Source organism: Hemiscyllium ocellatum, chromosome 1, assembly GCF_020745735.1.
Source record: "Hemiscyllium ocellatum isolate sHemOce1 chromosome 1, sHemOce1.pat.X.cur, whole genome shotgun sequence".
Classification (NCBI taxonomy): domain Eukaryota; kingdom Metazoa; phylum Chordata; class Chondrichthyes; order Orectolobiformes; family Hemiscylliidae; genus Hemiscyllium; species Hemiscyllium ocellatum.
Window position 1 is genome coordinate 117,798,484 of NC_083401.1, and position 14,280 is coordinate 117,812,763.

A 14,280-nucleotide genomic window follows, 5' to 3' on the forward strand; every position below is an offset into this window, starting at 1 on the left:
TCAGGTTTGCTACGTTTTTGGTCAACTTTACATGATTCCTCTTTGTATTTAATCATATTTTTAGTATTTTTTGTTAAACATCAATTGGCCAATTTTACCTCATGTGTTCTTTTACCCAAAAGGAGTGAATGCCTTCATTTCTTAAATTTTAGTCATTGCCTATTCACTGTAATGCCTTTTGATGTAGCTTCCCGATCTATAATAGCCAATTAGTGGGCGGCACGGTGGCACAGTGGTTAGCACTGCTGCCTCACAGCGCCTGTAGACCCGGGTTCAATTCCTGACTCAGGCGACTGACTGTGTGGAGTTTGCACGTTCTCCCCGTGTCTGCGTGGGTTTCCTCCGGGTGCTCCGGTTTCCTCCCACAGTCACAAAGATGTGCGGGTCAGGTGAATTGGCCAGGCTAAATTGCCCGTAGTGTTAGGTAGGGGGTAGATGTAGGGGTATGGGTGGGTTGCGCTTCGGCGGGTCGGTGTGGACTTGTTGGGCCGAAGGGCCTGTTTCCACACTGTAAGTCTAATCTAATCTCTCATATTTCTGCAGCTTCCTTATTTAGATTTAGGAGCCTGAGCTTGGACCGGCCTATTTACTTTTGAACCCAGTGAAGAATTAATTGATCTGGTAACTTGTTTTTCTCAAGGACTTCTCACAACAAGATTATTAATTAACTTGTTCTTGTTACACAGAACCAAATCTATGATAGACTGTTCTTGAGGCAGTTCCTCAATGAATTGGTCCAAAATTCCATCATGTACATGCACAAGGAATTCATCCACCACAATATTATTGCATTTGCCTTTTGCCCAGTCTGTGTCGATTAAAACCATCCATGAGTACTGTAGCATCCTTGTTGTAAGCATCTCTAATTTCCAATTTAATACAATTCCCCACCTCATTACAACTGTTTGAGACCCATAGACAATTCTCTCTAATTTTTCCAATCAAACTGATTACACATCTAGATTTTTTGCACCAATATCCTTTCTCACAATTGCAAAGACTTCATTTTTGACTGACAATGCCACCCATCTCCTTTTCTACTTTCCTGATTGCATGTCCAATGAATCCCTTACCTACGTACTGAAACATGCAATGCACAAGGTTAATAAAAGGTTGTTGTTTGCCTATATGAGGGTAGATTCTCTTCAATATACATCCTCAGAATACACTCACAATTTTTGTATCTCTCTCTGCAAATAGATGTGGATGACATTCAGGCTTGGCTGATAAGTGGTGAGTAATAGTCCTGCCACAACCAGTTAATTAGCATCTCAAACAAAAGAGAATCTAATCAACTCCCCTTTATTTCAGTAGCATTATCATCATGAAATACCTCATAATCAACATGTTACCATTGACTCGAGCAGAACTAGATGAGACATATAAATACCCTGACTACCTAAGCAAGTCAGAGGCTAGGAGTTCTGCAGTGAATGACTAATATCCTGAATCCCAAGCCTGTCCAACATCTACAGGGCACAAGTCAGGAGTATGATGGAATATTGCTTGACATAGTGCATCTTCAGCAATGCTCAGTAAGCTTAACCCTATTCAGGATATTGCCCCCATCTATCATCTTCAAAAATTACTTACTTCACCACAATGCACAGAAGCAAAAGTGTGTGCTGTCCACAAGATGCATTGCAGTAACTCACCTAAACCCCTTCAAAAGTTCCATCTGAACCCGTGATCTTTACCTTTTTGAAGGATGAAATAACAAATGTATACCACCTGCAATTTCCCGCCAAACCACTTACCTTCCTGAATTTGGACTTTATCACTATTCCTTCACTATCGCAGGGTCAAAATCCAGAAACTCACACCATGCCAGCACTGAGGGGGTAGTTACATTATTAGGGATGGGCAATACATGCTTGTCTAATTTGCGATGTTGACATTCTGTTAAAAAAATTGATAAAGATAAATTGTAACAGCTTTCTTGAAATTTGACATAAGAATCAGTTTTCCAAAGATGATGCTATACTTCTAATCAGTCCCAGTCAAGGGACTCTACTAATCATGATTGCCAGTGATCATACGCATACAGGCTGTGGCCAGATTTATCATGTGAAGAAGGTGCTAAGTAGATTTGATATCACTGCCACATTGAGTTACAGTTTGACAGTTTTTTCTTGCTTCGGACATAAGATCTTAAGAAATAGGAGTACAAGAAAACCATATAGGCTGTTGAGACAGCTCCACCATTCAACACAATTGTGACCGAAGTTTGGTCTCTACTCAACTTTATTTTGCAAGGTTAAAGGGAAAAGGCAGGAGTCGGGCATTAAGTTAAAATGCTTAGCGTGTAGTCATAATGAGCCCAAAGGTCTCCTTCAGTACCACAAGATCTCTGTGATTCTTGACTCTTTCGCCAATCATTCGATTCCCTGAGGCCAAAAATCTATCTCAACCTGAAGTGCGTTCAATGATGGCATATTGATAAATCTCTGTGGTAGAGAATTCCAAAGGATCATATACCTTTGAAGTGAGAAATCTCTCAACATCTCAGTTCTAACTGGTCAGCCTCTTAATCTGAACCTGTGCCCCTTGTTTTAGATGCCTTGCCATGAGTGCAACAACATAGTATCTACCCTAACAAATCTCTTCATAACCGGAATGTTTCAATGAGGCCAGTTCCATTTCTTTTAAACGCCAGAGAATAGAGACACATTCACTTAGCCTCTCATACCAGGGATACATTCAGTCGACATCAATAAAGAATCACCAAAGCAAACTCTACTTCTAGTTGAATCTATGGATGCCCATTGGACATCAGAGGCTTCAGCCCATTAACCAGGTTGATGGTTTACACAGCTGCTGTCTTCTAATAATCTATCACTCTGCCCTTTGAGATTATTGCAAAGCTGCATGTGTATACAAGTGAAAGGGATCATTTCTTCTGCAAGATCTGTTGTTTCTTACACAGAAAATTCTAGATTGCTGCACACTCACATACATGTGCAGCTTGGAAGGAAAGTTGTTGCTGTTTCTAATTATCTTGCTTAATGCCTGTGAAAATTTTCTAGGAGAAAGTGAGGACTGCAGATGCTGGAGATCAGAGCTGAAAAATGTGTAGCTGGAAAAGTGCAATACCGTACAACCCAAATGGCCTCCTTCTTCAAAGACCTCAATTTCCCCCCAGACGTGATCAACGATGCCCTCCACCGCATCTCCTCCACTTCCCGCTCCTCTGCCCTTGAGCCCCGCCCCTCCAATCGCCACCAGGACAGAACTCCACTGGTCCTCACTTACCACTCCACCAACCTCCACATACATCGTATCATCCGTCATCATATCCGTCACCTCCAATCGGACCCCACCACCAAAGATATATTTCCCTCCCCTTCCCTATCAGCATTCCAAAAAGACCACTCCCTCCGTGACTCCCTTGTCAGGTCCACCAACCCAAACTCCACACCTGGCACCTTCCCCTGCAATCACAAGAAATGCAAAACTTGCGCCCACACCTCCCCCCTTACTTCCCTCCAAGGCCCCAAGGGATCCTTCCATATCCGCCACAAATTTACCTGTACCTCCACACATCATTTACTGCATCCGCTGCACCCAATGTGGCCTCCTCTACATTGGGGAGACAGGCCACCTACTTGCAGAACGTTTCAGGGAACACCTCTGGGATACCCGGACCAACCAACCCAACCACCACGTGGCTCAACACTTCAACTCCCCCTCCCACTCCACCAAGGACATGCAGGTCCTTGGACTCCTCCATCGCCAGACCATAGCAACACGACAGCTGGAGGAGGTGCGCCTCATCTTCCGCCTGGGAACCCTCCAACCACAAGGGATGAATCTAGATTTCTCCAGTTTCCTCATTTCCCCTCCCCCCACCTTGTCTCAGTCAAATCCCTCGAACTCAGCACTGCCTTCCTAACCTGCAATCTTCTTCCTGACCTCTCTGCTCCCACCCCCACTCTGGCCTATCACCCTCACCTTGACCTCCTTCCACCTATTGCATTTCCAATGCCCCTCCCCCAGTCCCTCCTCCCTACCTTTTATCTTAGCCTGCTGGACACACTTTCCTCATTCCTGAAGAAGGGCTCATGCCCGAAACGCCGATTCTCCTGCTCTTTGGATGCTGCCTGACTTGCTGTGCTTTTCCAGCACCACATTTTTCAGTCTGTGAAAATTTGACAATATGCACATGCACATTAACATAATAACAAATACATTCACAAACTTTACAGCTTTCACCTAAGCCAATGAAACTCAGATAGTAAAGTAAGATCCACAACAGCAAAGTACTTTTAAACAAAATAATGACATGAGAGGCAAAGATACAATGATCATGAAGGAATGACAATAACAATCAAATCATGCGTTCACAGCACAGAAGGTGGCCTCTTGGTTCATTATATCTTTGTTGGTCATGAACACATCTGTCTGCTCTAGTTCCATTTTCCAGCACTTGGCCTATAGCTTTATATACTATAGTGCTTCAAGTGATCATCTAAAGATCTCATAGAATAAAGGGAGAACTAGCCATTTGGACTGGCAGAACTGGCTCAAAAATAGAAGACAAAGGGTTGTTTTTCAGACTGGAGACCTGTGACCAGTGGCATATCACAAGGATTGGTGTTTTTTTTAAGATTACTTACAGTGTGGAAACAAGTCCAAACCCAACGAACAGTAACCCACCCAGACCCCTACATTTACCCCTTCACCTAACACTACAGGCAATTTAGCATGACCAATTTACCTAACCTGCACTGTGGGAGGAAACCCATGCAGACACGGGGAGAATATGCAAACTCCACACAGACAGTTGCCTGAGTCGGGAACTGAACCCAGGTCTCTGGGGCAGCAGTGCTAACCATTGTGTCACCATGCCGTCCACTACTTTTTGTCATTTGTATAAATGATTTGGATGTGAACACAGGATGTATAGTTTGTTAATTTGCAGATGACACAAAAATTGGAGGCATAGTAAACAGTGAGGAAAGTTACTTCAGAGTACAAGGGGTCTTGATCAGATGGGCCAATGGGCTGAGGAGTGGCAGATGGAGTTTAATTTAGATAAATGCAAAATGCTGCATTTTGGATAAACAAATCAAAGCAGGACTTATACACTTAATGGTAAGGTCCCAGGGACTGTTGCTGAACAAAGAGATCTTGGAGTTCAGGTTCATAGTTCCTTGAAAATAGAATTGCAGGTAGATAGGATAATGAAAAAGTCATTTGGTATGTTTCCCTTTCTTGGTTAGTGTATTGTGTATAGAAGCTGGGAGGTCATGTTGTGGCTGGACAGGACATTGGTTAGGCCACTGTTGGAATATTGTGTGCAATTCTGGTCAGATGTTGTGAAACTTGAAAGGGTTCAGAAATGATTTACAAAGATTTTGTCAGGGTTGGAGGATCTGAGCTAAAGGGAGAGGCTGAATAGGCTGGGTCTGTTTATCCGGGTGCGTTGGAGGCTGAGGGGTGACCTTATAGAGGTTTATAAAATCATGAGGGGCATGGATAAAGTAAATAGACAAGGTTTTTTCTCTGGGGTGGGGGAGCCCAGAACTAGACGGCATAGGTTTAGGGTGAGCGGGGAAAGATATAAAAGGGACCTAAGGGGCAACTTTTTCATGCAGAGGGTGGTATATGTATGGATTGAGTTGGCAGAGAAAGTGATGGAGGCTGGTACAATTGCAGCATTTAAAAGGCATCTGGATGGGTATATAAACAGGAAGGGTTTAGAGGGATATGAGCCAAGTGCTGGCAAATGGGACTAGATTAGGTTAGGATATCTGGTCAGCATGGACGAGTTGGATTGAAGAGTCTATTTCTGTGCTGCTTATCTCTATGATTCTATGACTCTAAATAGTACTTAAATTTTGTGATTGTTCCTGCCTTTACCACCAAATACCCACAACCCTCTAGATGAAAAATTTCTCCCTTAAATTCCATTCAAATATCCTCTCTTAGCTTACATTAACACTGTTGGTATTGTCCCTTCTACGAAGAGGAATCATTACTTCCTGTCAATCCTATCTCTGTCCTTCATAATTTTAAACAACTCAGTTAATTTCCCCCTCAACGTTCTCTATCCTGCAGAAAACAATCCCAGCCTATCTAATCTGTCTTCATACCTGAAAAGCTCTAGCCTTGATTACAACCTGGTGAATGTCCTTTACATCCTATTTCATTCAATCACATCCTTCCTATTACGTGGTGACCAGAACTGCACTCAGTGTTCCAACTGCAGCCTAATTAATGTCTTGAAATAACCCTCCTGCTCTTGTATTCAAAGCCTTGACTAATAAAGACAAATATCCCGTATGTCTTTTCAACTATCATATCCACCTGATTTGCAGCCTTCAAACATCTGTGGAAATACACAGAAGGTCTCTAATAATCTTTATTTTCCAAAATCCTATCATTCACCATGTACTTCCTTGTCTTGTTAGTCCCACCAAATTGTATCATCACACATTTTTCAGGATTAGATTCCATTTGCTATTGTCCTCAACACCTGACTTGCCCATCTATATCATCCTATAGTCTGAAACCTTCCTCCTTGATATTTGCCACACCATCAATTCTGAAATGGTCATAGAGTGCAAATGTTAAATGAGGAAATCCCAAAGGTTTTTAATGGTTCATTGACACTTGGAAACATTTTTTTGGTGATCAGCAATATAGACACAAAGGTTGCATCAAAGCAACATTTAAAAAGTTAAAAAATGCAAGTCTATATTTTTATACTATGACCCCCAAGTCCACAAAAGGACACATCTTGTCTCAACAGAGAAGTCCCCTAAAGATTTTTGCAGAGATCTATAGCTTGAGTTGTGAATGAGGTAGTTGGCTATCTTGCTGAGCTGCTAGGTTATTGTGCATATGTTTCATATAAATTGCTAAAGAAAGCATGCCAAACAGCTGCCTGTAAAGATATTTCCTACACGAGACATTGTGTTGATGATGCTGAGGGGAAACACCACTAAGTGAAGTCTCAGCTAAAAGATAAACATTGACATGCTGGTGTGTATGGAATCAAATGTTTCCTCTGTGGAAGTTCTCTCAAAACAAAAATAGCTTACATCAGTCATCAAAGAACTGACGACCAAAAAAATTGAGTAAATGTTTAATCTGTCTTCTTCAATATCAAACAACTAATGACAAGTGCTACAGAACAAAGGTTCAAGTTCAGGGAAGGGAAGGCGCACAGATTGTTTAAATTTAACTACATTGCAGAAGAGGTTCTGAACAGTGGAACAGATTGCTCAGGGAGGTAGTGAGTGGGGGAAATATTAAAAGAGAGATTATTGATTATGCAAGACATGGGTAAGTGAGAGGAGTTGTTTTCTGGAAATTACCAAACAGAATGTATTCATTTATAGTCATGTAATTTTGTATGGATCAAGTAATTGGAACACACCTATCTGGCTTTGGAAGTGTAAAGCTGTTTTATAGGCTTGAATGGGGGCCCACAGACATTTCCAAATTTCGTAAACGTGGGGATAATGCAAGTGTCACTGGATGGAAATTAAAACTATTCAAGTGATGCTAATCTAGAACACAACAAACTTTAAAAGCTAACAATAAAAGTAAACATTCAAATCTTGTGAGCATCTAGGACATAATCTATAACTTATGGGACTCACTGTTCACAGAATACCTCAATGCAATGGTGGAAACAGAAAGCATTCTCCCAGGGCCACAGATAATGTACGCAGACAGAGTAACTCCCCCAACAGCTGCACTCATCTACACACTAAGGCTCAAAAAAGTTTATTAATAGACTTAGCTCCACTGGGGCAGCCAAAGATTTAGTGTATTTACTAAATTTTATCTGGGATTGGATGGGTTACTGCTACAGATAGCCAAACAAGCTACAACATCTGTCAATGAGCACACATATATTCTGTAGACTCTTTGGGCAGCCAAAATCTACAAAGACACTTAAAAATTATACACAATTGTTCTTCTTGTTTATTGATTCATGAGAATTTGGGCATCTCTGACTTGATCAGCATTTATTGCCCAGTCCTAATTGCCCTGGAAAAAATAGTGTTCAGCTGTCTTCTTGAACTGCTGTAAGCTTTGGCATGTTGAAAGACCTAAAATGTTGTTAGGACGGGAGTTCAAGAATTTTGACACAGCAGCAGTGATAGAACAGCCATATATTTCCTAGTCAGGATGGTGTTACTTGGAGGGGAACTTGCAAGTGTTGGTGTTCACGTGTCCTATGCCCTTGTCCATCTAGGTCATCAAGGTCATGGTTTCGATGATGATGTCAAAGGACCCTTCGTGAATTTCTGCAATGCTGTAGATGGTACACACTGCAATTACTGAACATCCGTGGTGGAGGGGGTGAATGTTTGTGAATGTAGTGCCAATCAAGCTTTGTCCTGGATGGAGTCAAGCTCCTTGAGTGTTGGTGGAACTAAACTCATCCAGGCAAATGGGGATATTAATGAGGCCACATCTGGAGTACTGTGGACAGTACTGGTCACCCTACTTATGGAAAGAGTTAATGAGTTGAAATTTATTCAATGAAGGTTTACTAGATCTAAACCTGGAATGAGAGTAGGGTAGACAGGCTAGGCCAATTCCTCTGGAGTTTAGAAACATCAGTGGTGATTTAATTGAACATATAAGATTTTCAGGAAAGGTAGTTGGTCTGGCTTCACAAACACCAACTGGCAACTAAATGGTATGATTCACTCTCCCTCATCTCCGTACACACAGACCAAGAGGGCCATCAATTCAACTATGACAAGTTGACTAGAGACACACCAGAGAGCTCTTGGATGCCTGGTTTTCAACCAAAAAGGCCATCAATAAACACATAGAGATCTACTCAAAGTAAAAACTTCCACTTAGTGATCTCAGACTAATCCCCACTTTCTGCAACTGGATCCTCAGTTTCCTGACCCACAGGCCACAATCAGTGAAGACTGGGGACAATATTTGATCATTGCTAACATTCAACACTAGAGCCCCGCCAGGGATGCATACTCAGTCCCCTATTGTACTCACTGTATACGCATGACTGCGTCGCCAAATACCAGACTAATGCCATTAACAAGTTTGCTGATGACACCACCATAGTCGGTCAAATCTCAGTGGGAGGGGGAGTTAAGGTGTTAACTCCCATTCCGCCAAGGTCATGCAGGTCCTTGGACTCCTCTATCGCCAGGCCATGGCAACACGACGCCTGGAGGAAGAGTGCCTCATCTTCCGCCTAGGAACCCTCCAACCACAGGGGATGAATGCAGATTTCTCCAGCTTCCCCATTTCCCCTCCCCCCACCTTATCTCAGTCCCAACCCTCGGACTCAGCACCGCCTTCTTGACCTGCAATCTTCTTCCTGACCTCTCTGTCCCCATCCCCTCTCCGGCCTATCACCCTCACCTTAACTTCCTTCCACCTATCGCATTCCCTACGCCCCTCCCCTAAGTCCCTTCTCCCTACCTTTTATCTTAGCCTGCTTGGCACACCCTCCTCATTCCTGAAGAAAGGCTAATGCCCAAAACGTCGATTCTCCTGTTCCTTGGATGCTGCCTGACCTGCTGCGCTTTTCCCGCAACACAATTTTCAGCACTGGTTACAAAGGCCCAACAATGTCTCTTCTGCTTCAGGCAGCTGAGGAAATTTGGCATGACGGTGAATACCCTTGCCAATTTTATAGGTGCGCTATCAAGGGCATTCTGTCTGGAAGTATCACCACCTGGTATGGCAACTGTGCCATTCAAAATCAGAGACAGTTACAGAGAGTGATGAACTCGGATTGGACAATCACAAAGGCCAACTTCCCATCTATAGAATCCATCTACCAGGCATGCTGTCAAGGAAAAGCTGCCAGCATTCTTAAAGATCCATCCAACCCTGGCAATGTTTTTCTACAATCTCTACCATCAGGGAGAAGGTACAGAAACCTGAACACACGCACCAGCCAGTTTCATAACAATTTCTACCCTACCGTTGTTAGAATACTGAACGGACTCACAAACTCTCGGCTGGACATTCGCCTGCACCTGTGTTTTAGTTTTTGCCACTGTTTATCTATTATTTACTATCTAAGCTATTTAACTCTGTGATCTGCCTGTATTGCTCGCAAGACAAAGCTTTTCACTGTGCCTCAGTACCTGTGTCAATAAATTCAATTCAATTCAATTCAATTCAAACCGCTGCAGAGAAGGTCCGGAAGTTGCACTCACCCCAACAGACCAGATCCACGTAACAACCAAGTGGGACAGAACAACGGCACTTCACAGAATTTGCACTGATGTTGGTAATGTAACATCTGCACAATAACCCAACTACCTTATCCACCTTATCGAGATATAGATCTTTGCGAAAATCTTTCGGGGACTTGACTGTTGAGGCAGGATGTGTCCTTTTGTGGACTTAGGGGTCATAGTTTAAAAACAAATGGTTATCCATTTAAGACAGAGGTGAGGGTAGTATTTTTTTTTCTCTCTGAGAGCTGTGAGTCTTTGAAATTCCTTCCTTCAAAAGGCAGAGGATGCAGATCTTTAAATATTTTCAAAGCAGAGGTAAATAGTCTTGGTTAATAAGGGGTTGAAAGTTTATTGGAGATATGTAAGTATGTAGAGTTGAGGTAAAAATCAGATCAGCCATGATCTTATTGAGTGGCAGAGTAGGCACAAAAGGCCAAGTGGCCTACTCTTGTCTCTTTTTTGTATGCTGACATGGACTATTTCATTGTATTCCTGACTTGTGTTTTGCAGAAAGAAGACAGGCTCTGGGAGGTAAGTTACTCATTGTAGGATTCCTCGTCTTTGATTCCCACTTGTCGTCACAGTATTTATATGGCTGGTCCAGTTCAGTTTCTGATCAATGGTCATGCTTCTAGGATATTGTTAGTAGGGTTTCAGCAATGGACAAAAGACAATGATGTGATCTCTCTTGTTGGAGATGATAACTGTCTGTTGTGTGTGGCATAAATGTTATTTGCCACTTGTCAGTGCAAGCCTGAATATTATCCAGGTCTTTCCATGTGTAGCAGCATCTGCAGCATTGTGAATGGTATTGAACATTGTGCAGTCATCAGCAAATATCCTCATTTCTGACCTTATGATGGAGGGAAGGTAACTAATGAAGTAGCTAAAGACATTTAGGTCTAGAGCAGGACCTTGGTAAACTCCTGCAGAGATGTCCTGAATCTGAGATGACTGACATCCATAATCACAAACAAATTCCTTTGTACTAAGTATGTCAACAAATAGCGGAAAGTCTCCCCCCGATTCCCATTGAACCTAGTTTTGGTAGGGCTCTTTGATGTCACACTTGGTCAAATGTTGCTTTGGTACCAAGGGCAGTCACTCTCAATTCATCACCGGAATTCAGAATGTTGTCCATGTTGGAACCAAGGTTGTAATGAGGTCAGGAATGAGCAGTCTTTGTGAAACTCAAACTGAGCATCAGCGAGCACACATTGCTAAGCAAGTACTGTTTAGTAGTACAGTTGTGATCCCTTCCATCATAAAGTCATACAGCCTGGGAACAGATCCTTCCATCTAACTTGTCCATGCTGACCTGGCCTTCCAAACTAAACTAGCCCCATTTGCCCACATTTGGTCCATATCCTTCCTAACCTTTCCTATTCATATGCCTGTTTAAATGTCTTTTAAATGTTGTAACAGTGCCTGCAACCACAATTTCTCTGGCAGTTTGTTCCAGATATGCTCCAACCCACTGTTGCCCCTCAGGTCCTTTTTAAAACTTTGCCCTCTCACCTTAAACCTATGCCCTCTAATTTTGAACACACCTACCCTAGGGAAAAGACCTGATCTATTCCCCTCATGATTTTATAAACCTCAATAAGATCACCCCTCACCTTCCTACACTTCAGAGAAGAATGTCCCAGTCTGTCCAGTATCTCGTTGTACTCAAACCCTCCAGTTCCGGTAACATCCGTCTAAATCTTTTGTGTTCTCTTTCCAATTTAGTAATATTCTTCCTATAGTAGGGTGACCAAAAGTTATCTCATCAACACCCTATACAGCCACAACGTGACATTCCAACTTCTTTAGTCAATGCTCTAACCAATGAAGGCAAGCATGCCAAATGCTTTCTTTTTACCATCCTGTCTATTCGTGTCGTCACTTTCAAGAAATTATGTGCCTAAACCTCTAGATCTGTGTTCAACAATACTCCCCGGGGTCCTACCATTAACTGTGTAAGTCATGCCTTGGTTTGCCCTACCAAAATGCAACACCTAGCATTTATCTAAATTAAACTCCATCTGCCACTCCTTGATCCACTGAACCAGCTGATCAAAATTCTGTTGTACTCTTAGATAACCTTCTTCACTGTCCACAATACCACTGCAAACTTTCTAACCATGCTTCCTATATTCTCATCTAAAGTGTTTATATAAGCTGTTAAATAAATGTGGATCCAACACTGATACCTGTGGAACTCTGGCCACAGGCCTCGAGTCTGAAAAACAAAACTCTACTCCTACTGTCAAGCTAATTTTGTACCTGTTTAGTTAGCTCTACCTTGATCGCATGTGATCTAACCAATCCACCATGTGGAATTTTTTTTAGATTAGATTACTTACAGTGTGGAAACAGTCCCGTCAGCCCAACAAGTCCACACCGACCCGCCGAAGCGCAACCCACCCACACTCCTACATTTACCTCTTACCTAACACTACAGGCAATTTAGCATGGCCAATTCACCTGACCCGCACGTCTTTGGACTGTGGGAGGAAACCAGAGCACCCGGAGGAAACCCACGCAGACACGGGGAGAACGTGCAAACTCCACACAGTCAGTCGCCTGAGTCGGGAATTGAACCCGGGTCTCAGGCGCTGTGAGGCAGCAGTGCTAACCACAGTGCCACCGTGCCGCCGGAATCTTGTCAAAGACCTTGCTAAAGTCCACTTTGCTGATGATTGAGAGTAGATTGAAAAGACAGTAATTGGGCAGATTGTATTTGTTTTGTGTAAGCAAGATACACTTGGATAATATTTACACTATCATTTCGATGTCAGTGTTGTAGCTGTACTGGAACAGCTTCACTAGATGCACACTGGATCTGGAACACAAATCTTTCTACTACTTCCAGAATGTTGTCAAGCTTTTGTATTTCTGTGTCTTCAGCCATTTCTTGATATTGTGTGGAGCAAATTGAATTGGTTGCAGACTAGTGTCTGTGGTGCTGAGGACATCTGGGGATAGTATGATGTATTATCCCTTTGGATGCAAATATTTCAGTCTTGTCCTTTATAAGGGGTTTGCCCAACTTTGAGCATGGGAATATTTCTGAATCTTCCTATTCCTCGTAGTCATTTAATGGCCAATTACCATTCATGACTGGACATGGCAGGACTGCAAAACTTATATCGGATACATTAGTAGTGGGATTGCTTAGCTCTGTCTAGTTCATGCTGTTACTGCTGTTTATTACGTAATTATTCAGCCTCACCAAGTTGACAGGAGAAAGTGAAGATTGCAGATGTTGGCGATCAGAGTCAAGAGTATGTTGCTGGAAAAGCATAGCAGGTCAGGCAGCATCCGAGAAGCAGAAAAATCGATGTTTCGGGCATAAGCCCTTCATCAGGAAAATGCACAATGAAGGGGATATACCCAAAATGTCAATTCTTCTACTCCTTGGATACTGCCTGACCTGCTGTGCTTTTCTAGCAACACACTCTCGATTCAAGTAAAAAATGAGGTCTGCAGATGCTGGAGATCACAGCTGAACACACTCTCAATTCACCAAGTTGACACCTTATTTTTAGGGGTATCTGGTAGTGCTTCTGTTATGCTCTCTTGCACTCTCCATTGGTGGTAATGGTGTGGTTGAATGCAATTTTACTGCTACTAATGGTTAACAGAATGTCACGGATGCCCAGTTTTGAGTTGTTGGATCTGTTTCAGCCTAATTTAGCATGGTGGTAGATCCGCCACATGATGAAGCTATCCTCAATGTGAAATCAGAGCTTTGTCTCCACAAGGACTCTGCGCTGGCCATTCCTATTGATACCATCATGGATAGATGTTTTAATGACAGCGGGGAGGAAGTCAGTTAGATTGATCCCTCACCACCTGTTACAGTAGATATGTCCTTTAGGGCTTTGATGGTTCAGTCGGTAGTGGTGCTTTGAAGTCCCCAGAATATATTCTATGTCCTTGTCACCCTCAGTGCTCCCCCTGGTACTGCACGACATGGAGTGGAAGTGATTCACCAATCAAGGGTAAACACTCAATGATCATGAGGAGATTTCCTTGCTTATAATTCTAAATTAATTTAATTACAAAATGCAATTCTTCAAACACTGGCAAGGATCGCAGA